We start from the raw sequence: 15,333 nt of genomic DNA on the forward strand, positions 1-15,333 counted from the left end.
AGCCGCTGGCAGGTGGTTTCATAAAGCCAAAGCCTGAGTGTATCTTGTGGTTTATTCCATCGTCACCATTTTGTTCGCCCTCCCATTATAATGTTGTTCCTTTGTTTTACATCCTTTTGGCGTATTGATGCCTCGTTAATTTCTGCAGTTTTGCTGTTTTTTTTAAGCCCTCAATGTTCAATGCCTGTTCACTGAGCTCTGGCATGAGCCCAAAATGACACAAGCTGCTGAGATGTGACACTTTTAAGTCCTCATCTTCTTACCTTGGAACTTTAATGCCACCTTCTTATGACCTGGCCTTAAATCCACACCACTGCCGGTCTAACTCGCTTATTTCTAGCCTAAAGTCAAGGAGGATGTCTAATTGTTTCTTTACATGCTCATTCCATCTGCTCAGGTGGTCAAAAGAGGCACCTCCAGCATATGATGCCATAAATCTCATTACCTGGCACCACTACTAACTAGGAGACACTTTATAAAATGTGCTTGCAGTTCTTATTAAATGTCAGTGTAGACTCATTTCAAAACACAGAATAGTTAATGTGCTTATTTAAAATGAAAATATTGAACTTGAATTTCAAACAGCCATGGCTAATGTTTTGATGTATATGTAGAATGTCTACAGAAGATTAAACACCAACATATCAAGTGGATGGTGTGATAAATATGTGTTATGTATACTGCCTTTCCAATTTAGAAGGATCACCACCAGTGTAATAACAGGATGGTTCCATTCTTGATTATAAGGCATATATTTTATTCCATGCAAATATTGTAATAGATATGCTGTAACTTTATGTAACTTTAGTGAGATTCACTTAAAGGAGGCTGCTGCAGCAATATAGAAAGTGGTATAAAAAATCTTTTTCACTTATACTGACAGTGTTTTGATATAAAAAGGTTGATTTTAAGTATTTATGTTTTTATTTATATAATGTCCTTCTCTGTAAGCACTGATTTAGAAGTCTACAAAACCAATGCATCAAATTGATCATCTTGTTTTAGTTGTACTGAATACAATGCCTTTAATGTAGTTGAGATATTTAGCTTGTCACATCTCACCCAGCCTGTGAAAGAGTAATGGGCTAGGAGCACAGAAACAAGAACAGGAAAAGGAACAAAGTCCATCAAGTTCAGCGAGGTTACCACAGGAAAGAAAAACACTTGCCTTTCCAGTCATGTGACCCATGCATGACATATAGTAAAAGTAGGAAAGACTAGTGGAAGGGAAGCTGAGGTGTAGCTTTGGGTGATTATTTGTCATAGAAAAAAGGAAAGGGCAAATCCGTCTCCTTTAACTTAGGAGACTGTAGTCCTTTAATGGGGGTACTGACATATTTTACATGTTCTGTAACTCTGTGACAGTCAGTGTGGTGCGCATCCCTTCAAGACACGATCATTGAACAAAGAAGCCAATTAAGAAGACAGGCTCAGTTATGGGGGCCCTGTGGACCTACTGGAGGTAGTAGAGGAGGAAAGTAAGAATACGAAACTGACAGCCATTATGAACAATGCTACACATCCCCTCTCTGACCCACTAACACTGAGAACTTTAAGCCAACAAATTATTCAGCAGTAAGGTGTCAAGAAATGCTGCTGGAGCTCCTTCATACCTATGGTAATATGCCTTTATAATGCTGCACCGGAACTGCTCTCTTATCATTGGTCAGGTCTTAAGTTTTTTTTTTACTTCTTTTTTATATTTCCTGCATTTGTTTGAGGGTGGTTGGTGTTGTATAATATTTCTTGAGCTTCTGTAAAAAGATGACGTTCTCCTTGGGGCAAACAAAGCACTATATGATGAGCCAAATATTATTCTTTTAGAATTACATGGATGCATATTTTAAATAAGGACTGGTAAAAAGCTGATTCTAAAGATGATTAACATCTATAATCAGCAAACTAGGGCCATCTCTGCCATTTATGGGCAGGGAGAAATAACTTTGATTTTTGCAAAAGAACACCCTTCCTGATAAGTGGGGACACACAGTTAGCAGTGGTTTTGTTTCTTTGCATTTCTAGACTCTCTATCTTTCTTTATAAAAAAAAAAGAAAAGTTATTAAAACTATAACCACGAGACTGGACATGAAGAACTTCTCAGCCAATTTGCTTTTTGGTTATCTGAATGCCCCAAACCACCATCCTGCCCTTCCTCTTCGTTCACAAGCTCAATGAATAAATGCTACAACAGGCCATTGAGCTTGCTGTTCTTCTTCCATGTGATGCTTTCATGTAGTAAACCATTTTTAGTTGACAGTCACTACTAATGTTAACAACCGACTCTAACTAATTTTCAATAAATCTTATCTAATATGGCACCTTCCAGACTAATTTACAAAGTAAATGATAGATTTAAAGGACATGTCGCTATGCCATTATTGTTATTATTTTCACAACCGGCTAATTCCAATTCAGCATCAAATATACTTTGAGAGGAGCTGACCTAAGGACCAAGTTTCATTTGTTATTCTTCCAAACTCACTTATACAAGTACAGAGTTATGGATGACCAGATCCTATCCCCAAAGTATCAGATATAAGCAAGGAACAAGCAATGACCATGATGATGAACAATACTGCTGCACGTGATTAAGTAAGTCACTCTAGACAATTAGTGTCCGAGTCCATCAATTAAGTAATCAAACGTTTTTGTAAGTAGTGTTTTTCACCATGATAATTAGCATTAGGCTTTGCAAAGCACCTTTGAAACAGTCTGCTGTACACTGCAAAGCGCTGAGCCTACTTGAATCTTAGTCTGCACCTCAGATCTTGAAGTGGTGTCCTAGTGTGAGTATGTTACCCTTTCGCACTGCCCAAGATGCACAGTAAGCTGCTTGAAAGCTTAAGTGTCCCTTGAAAATTCCAGTGACTTGACACATTAAATTACTGTATATCAGTGTACATATAGTCCTTGTAGAGAGATCCTGAATTTGTCAGTACGACCAAATATCTTCTGAGTTATAAGACCTGCACTCTATATGAAACTCAGCATGGTAAAGTGTGCAATTCAGCAGAGCTGCTAATTTATTCCCATCAGCCTCTTCCTAGGGCACCCCATTGAGAGCTGCCAAAGTCTTTCACAAGTTTGAACCTGATGCGACTATTTCATGTATGCTTATGAAATGTTATTCTAATTGTCTGAAAATCTCAACATTTCAAAGTAGAAGGAGAAAAATAACAAAGCACAACAAGTGAGCCTTGAAATTGCGGTTTGGTCCCTGTGCCCAGCATCTCATTGGCAGAAACACAAAATGTAATCACTCTCATTAGTGTGTGTTTTCATGGGATATGTCTTGGTAGGGCGCAGCCTGATGGAAGTACTTTTTGTAAGAAACGGAAAGACCAGAGGCCTTGAATGTTTCTCAAGGAAAGAACTAAATTGAGATGTTTCCCTAGCACTGTTGAATTCTTCAGCGCAATAAATGTCTCCTGATGGTTACATGTACACCATTTACCAACTTGGCATTTTACATATGGCATGTCCAGCCTTTAAGTGCTACTCAGATTAGCCATTGACATAAACACATTAAGCTGGCCAATGTAGTCTCTGATTGCTTAAGCAGATACCTCTAGCAGGTGGTGTTTCTCTTGGCCCCTGATTTTAAGCAGTCAGATAGTTGAAATATGGCATGAAATAATTTAGAAGTCACAAGCATTACATTGTTGGCACTCAGTTACAAGAACAAAAAAGCACATAGCCAGGAAACCTTCACTTTGCACTTTCTCCATTGAGTTTTATTATATTTATCTTTCAGGTTATTGTAATGGTGGTTTGTGCTATTGGGTGTCCTAATTTTAAACCCTGGTTGTTATCTGTGTGGCGCTTGCACATTGGCCTGGTGTCTGTCTGGGGTTACCTCTTGGTACTTCATTTATCGTCACACACCTCCCAAGACACTGTGTCAAGTTTAATACTCCAATTCAAAATTGTCATTGTGAGTATATGAGTGGGCCTTCTCATGGACTGCTACTCTGTGAAGGATTGGTTTCCTCCTTGCACCTGATACAGATGGGACAGGCTCCATCCCCAGGAAAACTCAGGTAAATTGACTAGCTTATGTTATTTACTGTACATTGAACATAAGCTTCCATTATGAAATGTAAGTGTTTTCACTCAACAGAACAGAAGAACTCAATGGTGGAATAAGTTGCTTGTGGCCCAGTATTTGTAGTTTTTTTAGTACACATAAAAACACTTCTTCTCAATGGTGAGGTAACGTCTGTTGTTGCAGAGAAAGATTATTAGCTAACTGTCCTAAGATAGCAATTAACTTCAAGATTGCTATCCATCTATCTACCTGTCCATATCTCAAACCCAATTAATCCATCATCATTGGATCATTGGAGGCCAAAACCAATTCAGCAAAGAGAATTACATGGCAGTAAGCAACACAAGAAAAGGTATCAGTCCACTCACTCACTAAAACCCAAGTGTGTGGGAGAGAATGTGTAAACCTCACACAATCTGGGAAAGATTTAAATGAAGTTCTCTGGAACTACAAAGCAAAATTTATGCACCACTGGTGGACATCATGAGAAGGGTGAAAGTTTGATAAAATTTTAACAGCAAGTACAAACTAATGGGGCTGTACAAATGAAACACGGTTCCATCCATCATTCTATTATCAGTCTTCTTAATCCAGGGCCATGGATTTAAAAATGGTTACAATATGAATAAATTATATAAATTATAAAACTATCAAGTGAGGCAAAGTAGTTCTAGGATAAACATAGAAACACACCTGTATAATGGAGGGTAAAATGATTTACTTATTTATTTAAACACTAAGCAAAATTGTCCTCAAAGACTTATAGTTAATAAACATTCAGCTGTCTGGCTGGCTTTAGTGCTGGTCATGAATCAATGCTTCTGCATCTTGTTCAAGAAGAACAACTACCCAGCCAATGAAGACAATGCACGATAAGCCTTTAACTGGAATGAGCTTTCTGAAAATAGTTCTCATATTAACCCCTTGTAGGCGACTGGCGTGAAATCGCTTCAAATTGCTTCCAGGCTGAATGCAGCCGAGGTGGCGTATGTATCCCGTCAATGCTGGTCAATACATATTCAATACGTACCAAGGATCATATTGGAAGCACTGGTCATGCCATGTAGCTGTCGTAATGGAAACTACATCCACCTGATGGAAGCGAAGTGTTAGTGTGGCCGTGCAAGTGGATTTTGGCTGCTAATTTCAAGAAATTGTCCAAATTTGAGTAAAGTTGTGCTAATATAAAAATACATGCCAGCTTATTGTTTGCTTGTGTGCTATATTCAAATTAACAATCAATCTCCCCTTAGTTTAGCATCGGCTTGACAGCAAAAACACACTTTTCTTTTTTTATATAATTGTAAATAAATTTAGGCAACAAGGGGTTAAGAGTGCCATACCACTCATCAGTGGACCATTCCTCTATTTGTACTTTACATTTGGATTTACAACGAATGTGGTAGTCAGAAAAGGTCATCTGCAGTGTGGTTTCCTCGATACAGTAAACTCATTATTAGGGAAAGGAATGGCTATCGACACGGTGAGGATTAAAGTAACAACAAAGATTTAGATAATGCAGGCTTGAAAAAATTAAAACAAGAAGCATATGAAGATTCACAGAATCCCAGAGAAGGCTAAATTAGTATCAATACAAAAAAGTAATAAGGGGAGTGGAAAAATCCATTCAACCAATTCCTAAACCTCCCTAATCTAGTTCAGGAATGGTGGGAGTCAGTGTTGCTGTTTAAATTAACCCATGTGACTTTGGGGTATATGAGGAAACAGAATAGAAACATCCACCATGTCTAATTACAATTGATTTAATGATATGTGGCAGATTGAAAAGCTAAGGAGAAAAAAAGCAGCCAAAAATCTAGTTATACATAGCAGAAGTGCTACTGCTATATCAGAAGAAAAAGGCTTGGACTGGCACCCAACACAGGATGTGTCCCAGATGTTCACCTACTGGCTAATGGATGAATGGTCAAATACCAAAATGCATTTTAAATGAGAGGAGAGCAGCAGCTATCTCATTCTGCTGTTCCAAATGCTTATGTATTTCCACAAAGTCGAAGAGTTTATTTGGTTTAAGCTGCATTTCATTGAGTGAAGAAAAGCTTAATCTGTTTTGGCATTAAATACAACTTATCATCATTTATGCACAATCCTGTCTTGTAGAATTCTAAAAATACAAGACGTTAGACTTCATTATTAAATATAGGAGAAAAAATGATTGTGTATGAGAACAATCAGATTCCATAGAGAAAGTACAACAGTCAGGGGTCACATTGGGCTCAAAATTAAATTAGAGCATTAAATGAAACAAAGTGACTTTGTATGTGTGTGTGAAGGTGCCCACTCCATGCCAGTCCTTACTTGGCAAGCACTTTCTTTACACCAATTGATACATGAGAAAGAAAAAAACGTATGGAAAGGTAGAAAGGAAACAAAAGTAAAATCAACCCAAGAAACCATCATTTATTTGTCTGTTTTTACTAAACTAATTGACTTGAATCAGAGGCAAAAAGTAAAAAGAATGGGAGAATGCTCCATGTGGAGTAAGGTCAATAGTGAAATGCTTCTGGGGTTCGTCCCCAGACTGTTACATGTTCTAATTTATTTTTATGACACTGTTAAAATGTGCAGATCACACACAAATTTAAGGGAAATCATGCACCAAAAGCAAAAAAATTCTAAAGGACCAGGACAATCTCTAAAACTGGGAAACACATGAAAAATGCAGTTTAATGCAGAGAAGTGCAAAGCACTGGCAACATGAGCAATAATCATAAAACAAGAAGGACAACACTATTCTGCAGGAAGCAACCTCTGAAAATTATTAGATTAATGCAGAAGCCCATCATCCTGGTATAGTATAGAAACAATTAAAAGGGAAAATAAAATATTAGGTTATATTGTAAAAGATATTGAATATAAATGAAGGGGTATTATGTTGAGTCTCATAAACAGATAGTGAGAAATCATCTGGTGTTGTGTGTAGAGTTCTACACATCAACCACAAAACATTACACAGCAGCTCTATTTCCACAAATCCCTCCCTGCCCAAGGTCTTGTACCCATTCCAGTCATTTCTGTTTACATATTTTTTATACTAATTGTCATATCCAATATATTTGTTTTTGATGCTACTCATTCTAATATGAAAAGAGCCATTCAAAATCCCACTTTCAAAGACTCTTTGGCGAAGAATAAACTAATATACAAAATTTTTTTGATTTTTTTTAGGAATTGTTTTGAGAAGTTTGACATTTTGCTTTGCCTCCTCATTTTCTTTGGGTGTTCTCTAGAACCAAGTCCTAAACCTTATCGGCTTAGTACCATTGTGCCCTGTGCTCGACTTTGCCCTTTTCAAGTCACTCACTTGCTGTTGTCTGATGAGTGCAGATACTCAACTATTACTTGATTGAAAAGTTGAATGGATAGAAAGGTTTAAAGCGGGAAGAACAAAAGTAACATAAAGTTTGTGAAGAATGAGTACCCAAACAACTGACTGATCTGCACAAGCCAACTGTCTTTGGTGATTTTTTAGCAAGTTTCACTCACTCTGTGCAAAGAAATCTCACTACAGGGTATTGCTCAATAATGGTGCAATCCTGCAGCAGAGCGTCCATGTTCATTTGACCTTGGCTTTAACTAGACTTAATGGCTGAATGTTGTGCTGTGCGTGTTCCAACAACCCATAAGCCATCACTAATGTATTGTATTGCGTCTGCTTCTATCCATTGCAGTAATTTTCAAATTGCCTTTACTCTTTGAATTACCCTTGTGCTGTGTGTATATATATATATATATATATATATATATATATATATATATATATATATATATATATATATATATATATATATATATATATACGAGGTGTGTGTTTTATGTTAAATATAACATTAACAATAATATTCAGATCTTATCTCTGTCTATTAGCCACCACATCTAGGATAATTCCTGGTGTGAAATAAGCTGTGAAACTTTAAACTTTAAAAGCAACAAACAGACCAGACACTCTATTTGGGATATTCTTGAAAAAGGTGTACTTAAACAATTATACCACAACAGTATGAAACATGTAATTTAATAATTTCAAAGAATATATAAATCCTGTCTAATTTGATTCAATAAAGAAAACCACATCAAATACTACAGAAAGTATAAACAGCTAGGATGCTTGCACTGAAAGGAAAAATAACTAAAATTTATAGCAAACTGTTTTTGTAGTTTAGAGTATTGCAGTCATGTGGAAAACTAAGTACACAACACAGAAATTGTTGAACATTTCAACATATCTGAAGTGACAAACAGTAGATTTTCATGCAAACAATGCCTACAGAGTAATATACTTAATTACTTAATATAAAACAGAAGAAAAAATGCCTTCTCAGTCATTTAACAAAAATATCAATAGATGTAATGGTCTACTAGGGAAAAAGTACGTCCACCCTTGGGCTCAGAAGCTGGTATTGGCCCCAATAGCAGAAATAACGTCTTGTGAGCAATTTGGATGGACATCTCCCAGTCTCTGACATCAACTTGGTGAAATTTGTGGCCTCTCCTCCATGCAAAATGTTTTTCAGTAACAAGATGTTTGTAGGTTTTCTTGCATGTGCCACACATTTCAAATGCCATCACAACACTGCAATGAGGTTCAAATCAAGGCTTTGATTACGCCAGACCATAACCCTTCATTTCTTCTTTTCGAGTCATTCCTTGGTTGATTTACCAGTGTGATTTGGATCATTATCATGCTGAAAGGTCCATTTCTGGCTCAGCTTTAACTTTCAGACAGATGGCTTCACATTCTCATCAACCACATCTGATATGATACAGAATTCATAGTTGACTTGATCACTTCAAGCTGCCCAAGCCCTGAGGCAGGAAAGCAACCCCAAACTATAACATTTGCTCCATAAGGCTTCTCAGTTTGTATGAGGTTCTTCTCATGAAATGTTGGTTTCGGTTTGTGCCAAACATGTCTGCTGTTACTGTGGCCAAACAAATCTGTCTTTAATTCCAGGGTCCAGGGCACTCTGTTCCAGAAGCTCGGGTCCTTGCCTAGAAGCCCAATGGCAATCTGCAGACTTGCTCTAATGTTCTTATATTTGACAGCAAAGGCTTTTTCCGGCTACACCTCCCATGCAGGTCAGGTTTGAGTCATCGTTTTCTGATTTTAGATGCATGCCCGTTGACACCTACTTTCACAAGAATTTGCATTTTTTTTCTAGTTTGGTGTGTCTTAATTTGTGTGCAAAATCTTAACTTTGTAAATCCTTACATCACCTAACAAGATAATTTCTTATCTACAGACCCTCCAAAAATACTGGAACAGCAAGGCCAATTAATTTGTTTTTGCTGTGCACTGGAGACATTTGTGTGTGAGATCAATAGATGAATATCAGAAGAGAGATCAGGGTTTCAGCTTTTATTCTTTAGCATTTACTTCTCGATATGTTAAACAACATACAACAGAGCACATTGTGTATTAAACACCACAGTTTTCAAGTGAGCAAAAGTATTGGAACATGATAAGTGACAGGCATTTCTTGATATCCAGGAGTGTCATATAAAATTGATTGTTTCATTATTAAGTAGCCCTGGATATCTACTCTCAGTTTAAGCTTTGGCTTTCACCTGTGGAGACTGCATTTGTAGTTTCAGAAGGGTAGACCAACATGAAGGCCACACAGCTTTCCATGGGTGAAATCCTGTAACCTAATAGAAGAGACTACTGTGCATACGCAAAGCGAGCGCATTGGTGTGCACAGTCAGTGCACCAGAAGCACTGAGCCCCACAGGTGTAAGGCAAAGAAATCCATCCCAACGAATTACACAATTTGTTTCCACGGATTACTTTTATTTCCGTAAGAAGCATATGCCTATCACGCCTTGGTTTGAGGTTCTCAATTCCAAAGCACTATTTTTTGTTTCATCATTTACAACACTTGCACAAATCACTGCCTCCTCGCCCTGGTGCATCCCACCCCAACTGATGTATAAAGTATGTACAGTATTGACAGCAATGTCAAAGCAATGATAAGGTGTAGGTTTGGGTAAAAAACATTGATTTTTTGATTAATCATTATTTTTTCCTTTAAACAATTCAATATCAGTTCTTAAAGTCTTAAGATCGATCTTGTGAAATTTTGCTTATCTTCATTTTTGGTGTCCGATTCAGTAGATGGTGCTAATGTACCTGTTAAGGCTTTCTACGGAAAAAGCACTTTACTACTTCGCATAAAATGGTGTGTTCTCCTGAACTATAATCAGCCACTTATATCAGATGTGTGGACTTATAATGATTCAAGCAGTGCATTGGTAAAACACAACTGGATGAAAGCAAACCCACGTGTAAGTTGTGCAGCTCAGAAGTTAATTATTGTTACAACACAACAAATTTGAGAAATCACTTATCCCGACATCACACAGAAAATTTGTCTCAGTCGTCATCCAAACGAGCAGAGCCTAAACAATCTGCACTGGAGACGGCATTTAACTCCAAGCTTCAGTTTAAGTCGCCTTGTTCCCAAAAAATAACAGAATCCATAGTAGTTTTTATCTGTAAAGATCAAAACACCTAACTCAGCAAAGCAAGTGGGCAGAGGCTGAAATTTTCAGAGCAGCCTGCATTACAAAAGTGAGTGTTTGCTCAAAGCAGCCATATTGAAGTAACTCCATAATAGCATAATAGTTATTTTTCTCTTATGTTCCACTTATTCAAAGCCACTGTCAACGAGCATCAGCTCATGGTCATTTTAGAATGCTTCCTTTTTGTCTGAGGACTCTACACCAATTAACATGACTGCTATAAGTGAGCAACTGAAGATATGTGTAACTTGTAGAATTATAGAAAGACACGAGTTTTCCTGCTGTATCTTTAATTTCAACTAATTCAAGACTATTTTATGTGTCCAATAGGGGAATACATTTTTTTAACAGTTTAGTCGAAGGCTGTCTACATGAAGATTCATAGGTTACTGAAGAACATTTATTGTTTAAGAAGCAATATATGATTATTTTATAATAATATTATTCACAAGATGATACAGATGTTTTATAAACTAGATGCCAATACATTGTATTAAAATATGGAGCCCCCCATAATGTGTGCAGACTTTGAAGTTGCGATACATATGTTACTTAAATTCTGGTGAATTCTGAATGAGTGCCGTGCTGTGATCAAGTTTTTTTTTTTTTAAACAGCAATGATAATTTGTTCCATATCTTTCAAATGCTGATTTTAACTATTGATTATTAATCAAGTATTTCTTCTTAAATGTCATTCCATTCTTATGCATATGTTATTAAGTCACTACGTAGACACTCTTCAAATAAAGTGTTACTGAAATTTGTCATATTATATTAAAGCTCTCTATGCATGGTTAACTAATTTCTAAAAAAAGCCACCAGTTCAAATACATCAGTGCACGCTAATTCAGTCAAGTTAAATGATATTGAATTGAATCGGGGCATTGTGAAACAAAATCAAATCAAATCGGGACATCAGTGTTGATTCCCAGCCCTAATGAAGCAGAATGGAGACGCTGTGCCTGTCTGTAAATCCAGCCATCCATCCATTATCCAACTCGCTATATCCTAACTACAGGGTCACGGGGATCTGCTGGAGCTAATGCCAGCCAACAATCCCAGGCTGGAATGCCTTGAGGAGAGGTTTGGAAAATACAGCTTTATTTTTCTAGGCATCTCACAAGATATGGAAAAGTTTTTGGAAAAGACAAAAAAAGTCATGCTATTTTTTTATCAAATCAGTGTTTATTTGTATTTAATATTATATAGTATTTTCACAAACAAACACTTACGGCCCAGAAAACTAATTTTAAAAATAATCTTCTTGGGTGGTCTAAGATTTAAATATATATGTAGCATATACAGTATGTACAGTATACACTGTACATATATAGGTGCATAAAAACACATACTGCAAAACAAAAACAAGTATATTCTCTAAAGCACCGGTACCTGTTTTACATGGAATTATAGAACATGCTGACTAATTTGACAATTGTACTCTTGCATTCCCTATCTGGTCCCAGAAGGCAAAGACCTGGCCTGTCATCGATTGACTGCATATGTTAGTTGACAAGGAGAATACAATGTGTTCTTTTCAATTCGCAAAGGGCACAACAAACTTACGGAGCAAGTGGAAATAATTCTTTAACAGCTGCTCGCCTTCAAATTATTACGTTTTAGCCTTTGGTTATTTGCCTGGATTTGTTCAAAAGGTCAAAGGTTCTAAAATCTTTGTCCCTTGAGGGCTAAAAAGAGGCTTGAAGAGATATGTCTGGAGGTCTTTGAAGCTGCAGCCCTGGTGGATTTATGTTCCAGTTATCTAGTTCTGTGAGACCATTGATAGTGGGAGATATGCATACATTCAGTGTAGATGACCACTGCATATGAATCTAAGGGGAATACTTCAATCACTCAGAATAGCGCTGCCCTTTAAGGTGGAGCAGGCATTTCTTCCTTACAGCACCTGTGATAATCGATGAGAAGCATGTTGGGTTTGCTGCCAATGAAAGTGTGAATCACCCAGGGGATTCTGGGACCACACTAACTGGAGCTAGACAATGTTCACCAATCTGTCAGCATCAGTTCTGAGAGGGTTAATCCACAGGTGTTGCTGTGCCCACCCGCCTGGCCGCCTGCTGCCTAGCACACAGATGCCCATCTCTGCCTGAACAGCTGGCCAGCCATGTGCCTCACCAAGTGTTGCTGTCGAGTGGGAGCGGGAATGAATATTCATGACGCCATGGCGTGTAGGAGCCTGGCAGTACTGAACAGCCAAGCCTTCCCTACTGAACACATGTTCAGGAAGACCAGTTATGTAGAGTAAAAGCCCAGGGGTTTGCTGGCAAGCCTGGTTTCTACAGTTAGCTGGCCTCAAAGAGCAAGGTTAAGGGCAAAGGAGAAGAAGAAGAGCAAATCTATAGACAAAGCACAGGGGTAGCAGTGTGAATGCTTTAAAACACACCAGTGAAGGAATAAACGTTATACTATTTCAATCCATTTTTCTAGAATTTCTCTGTATTTCAGGCAAGTCATTCAACAAAGGTCTGTAGTTCATAATTTACATACCAACATGACTGACTGCTGCTGTCTGGGAGGAGGACATGGTGAGGACCTTCACAATTCTATATTGTAAATCCATTCATAAAGACGTAACAAGTCTTCCAACAGAAGCACATCACTCTATATTCTTCTTCCTAAAGAGAAAACAAGGTTGGATATGTCTGCCAAAGACAGACGGAGACCCTGTCACTTAGCCCAGGCAGCTATTCCACTTTCTCTGTCTCTGGTGTAAAGGAGGGCAGTGGATCACAAAGGAGGACCCAGCGGCCTGCAGTTTGTCTTGCAGGCTTCATTCAGCTCTCTTTCATGACCTGCCAGAAAACAAGATTATTATGGCAAGGTCCGCATTGGGACGGATTGCAGGAAGCCCCCTGAAAGCAGCATATGAGATGTCAGTCCAGTAGTCGGGGAGAAGAATTAGAGAGGTCTGTCGTGAAAACATTTTAACATATATACTTCAATCCAATTAAACAAACAAATACATAAAAATAGTTAGAAATATGCAAATTTCCGCAGGCCAAGTTTTCACATTTAAGCTCAATTAAATTCAGCTTTGGCTTGCAATTTATAATGAAAACATGATGCTCAATAAAAGATGAGAGTGTAAATACAATGAAGAAATTTGGACTGGATCAGGAAGCCTGCAGGCGAAGTGTGTGGTGGAGTGGTGGATGGGGGTGGCAGTTGGTATTTTTTCTTTTTTAATAACCTTTCAAACTAAACAGTTAACCAAATTGTGCAAAGCTGCACTTGTGCTTAGAGCACATTTATATACATTATGGACAGTCAGATTGAGCGACACAGTGGTGCGGTTCACTTGTAATAAGGAGGCTGGGATTCAAGTCCCGAGCCCTCAGGACATGGAGTTTTTATGTTTGCAAAAAATGCTTGCAGGGCTGTTTCTGGGTAGGTTTCCGGGTGCTCCACTTCCCTCCTTACAGCTCAAGATTCCAGTTCAAAATTGTCGGTATTGTATATGTGTCTTTGTGTTCACAGTGCGATGGGCTGGTGCCCTGTCCAGAATTTGCTCCTGCCTTTTGCCTTATGCTTGCTTGGTTAGGCTCCAGCTTCCCTGCATCCCTGATCAGAATAAAGTGTGTATGGATGATGGATGAATGGATGGATGGATGGATGGGTAGGTAGGTTGTTAAATGTATAGTATTTCTCAAAGAGGACCCACCCCATATTATAAAAAGCCTACAATCTATCTGTCTATGTCTACATCAAGCATGTTTATATTTGTTATGCACTGTCTCTCCATATCTGTCCATTTTAAAATAGTACTTGACAATATAAATCTCAAATAAGTAATTATTACCTTTCCATCTCTTTAAATACAGCGTCATACCTAACTACCTATATAAATATAACTCTTTCTAAACCCATCTTTCTTTCAGTTTCCCTAAATATTTAGTTGTTTGAGTCTTTTTTTGCCTGAGTCATTTTACTATTGCACAAAGTATTCATTTCATTCTCATTTCTTTCTTGTAATGCAAAGTTGGCCTTTTTATTTTTTGAAGAGTATCTGCCTCAACTGAATTCTGAATTTGGTTTAATGACAAGTTTAAATTACATATAAGTGTTCACCCTCATTCGTTTCCAGAGTAACACCAGAAATAAACACTTTAAGCCAACAGTTGCTAATTTAAAGTTATATGAATATGCAATGCTTGTACATACTTCAGACTCTGGTTATAGCATACTGCGGTCTTATACTTTGGGGAAAAAAGTGCTGCATTGGAAAAATATAAACATGAATATTTCATAACTATTGTTTAAATCGGCTTAGCCACAAGAGGTTATTGTGTATAAACATAAGCCCATGGTTTTCATAACAACTGAAACACAATGTTATGGTAACTGAGAGGTGGCATGGTGGTGCAGTGGTTAGTGTAGCTGCCTCACTGATATAACGTCCAGGGTTTGAATCCTGCAGCCAGTCACTGACTGAGCGTTTGTGTTAATGTGCAGGTTAAGTGGGTAGCTTAATTGGTGTCTCAAAATTGGCTTGTGTGAGCTTCAGTGGACCTGTGATGGAGGGGCTGCCAATACAAGGCCACTTCCTGCCTTGTAACCAGGGTTGCTGGGTTGGACTCTTGCTTCCTGTGGGGTAAGTGTATTTGACTTAGAAGCTCAGTAAAGGCCTGGATCAATTTTCAATTCCATACATTTGAAAACAGATTTGTGTATGACAGAAGGCGCTCCTTGTTTAAGGTCCAGGAAGGTGACTTGATTTTTA

The 15,333-nt window shown here is 37.8% G+C and overlaps 1 long non-coding RNA gene across 4 annotated transcripts in view; it reads right to left on the minus strand.

Annotated features, from left to right (window-relative positions):
* The window catches only part of LOC120541188, a 154,473-nt gene that overhangs the window by 121,653 nt on the left and 17,487 nt on the right, over positions 1 to 15,333 (minus strand). The gene's annotated exons all lie outside the window — the stretch shown is intronic.

Source organism: Polypterus senegalus, chromosome 12, assembly GCF_016835505.1.
Source record: "Polypterus senegalus isolate Bchr_013 chromosome 12, ASM1683550v1, whole genome shotgun sequence".
NCBI lineage: Eukaryota > Metazoa > Chordata > Cladistia > Polypteriformes > Polypteridae > Polypterus > Polypterus senegalus.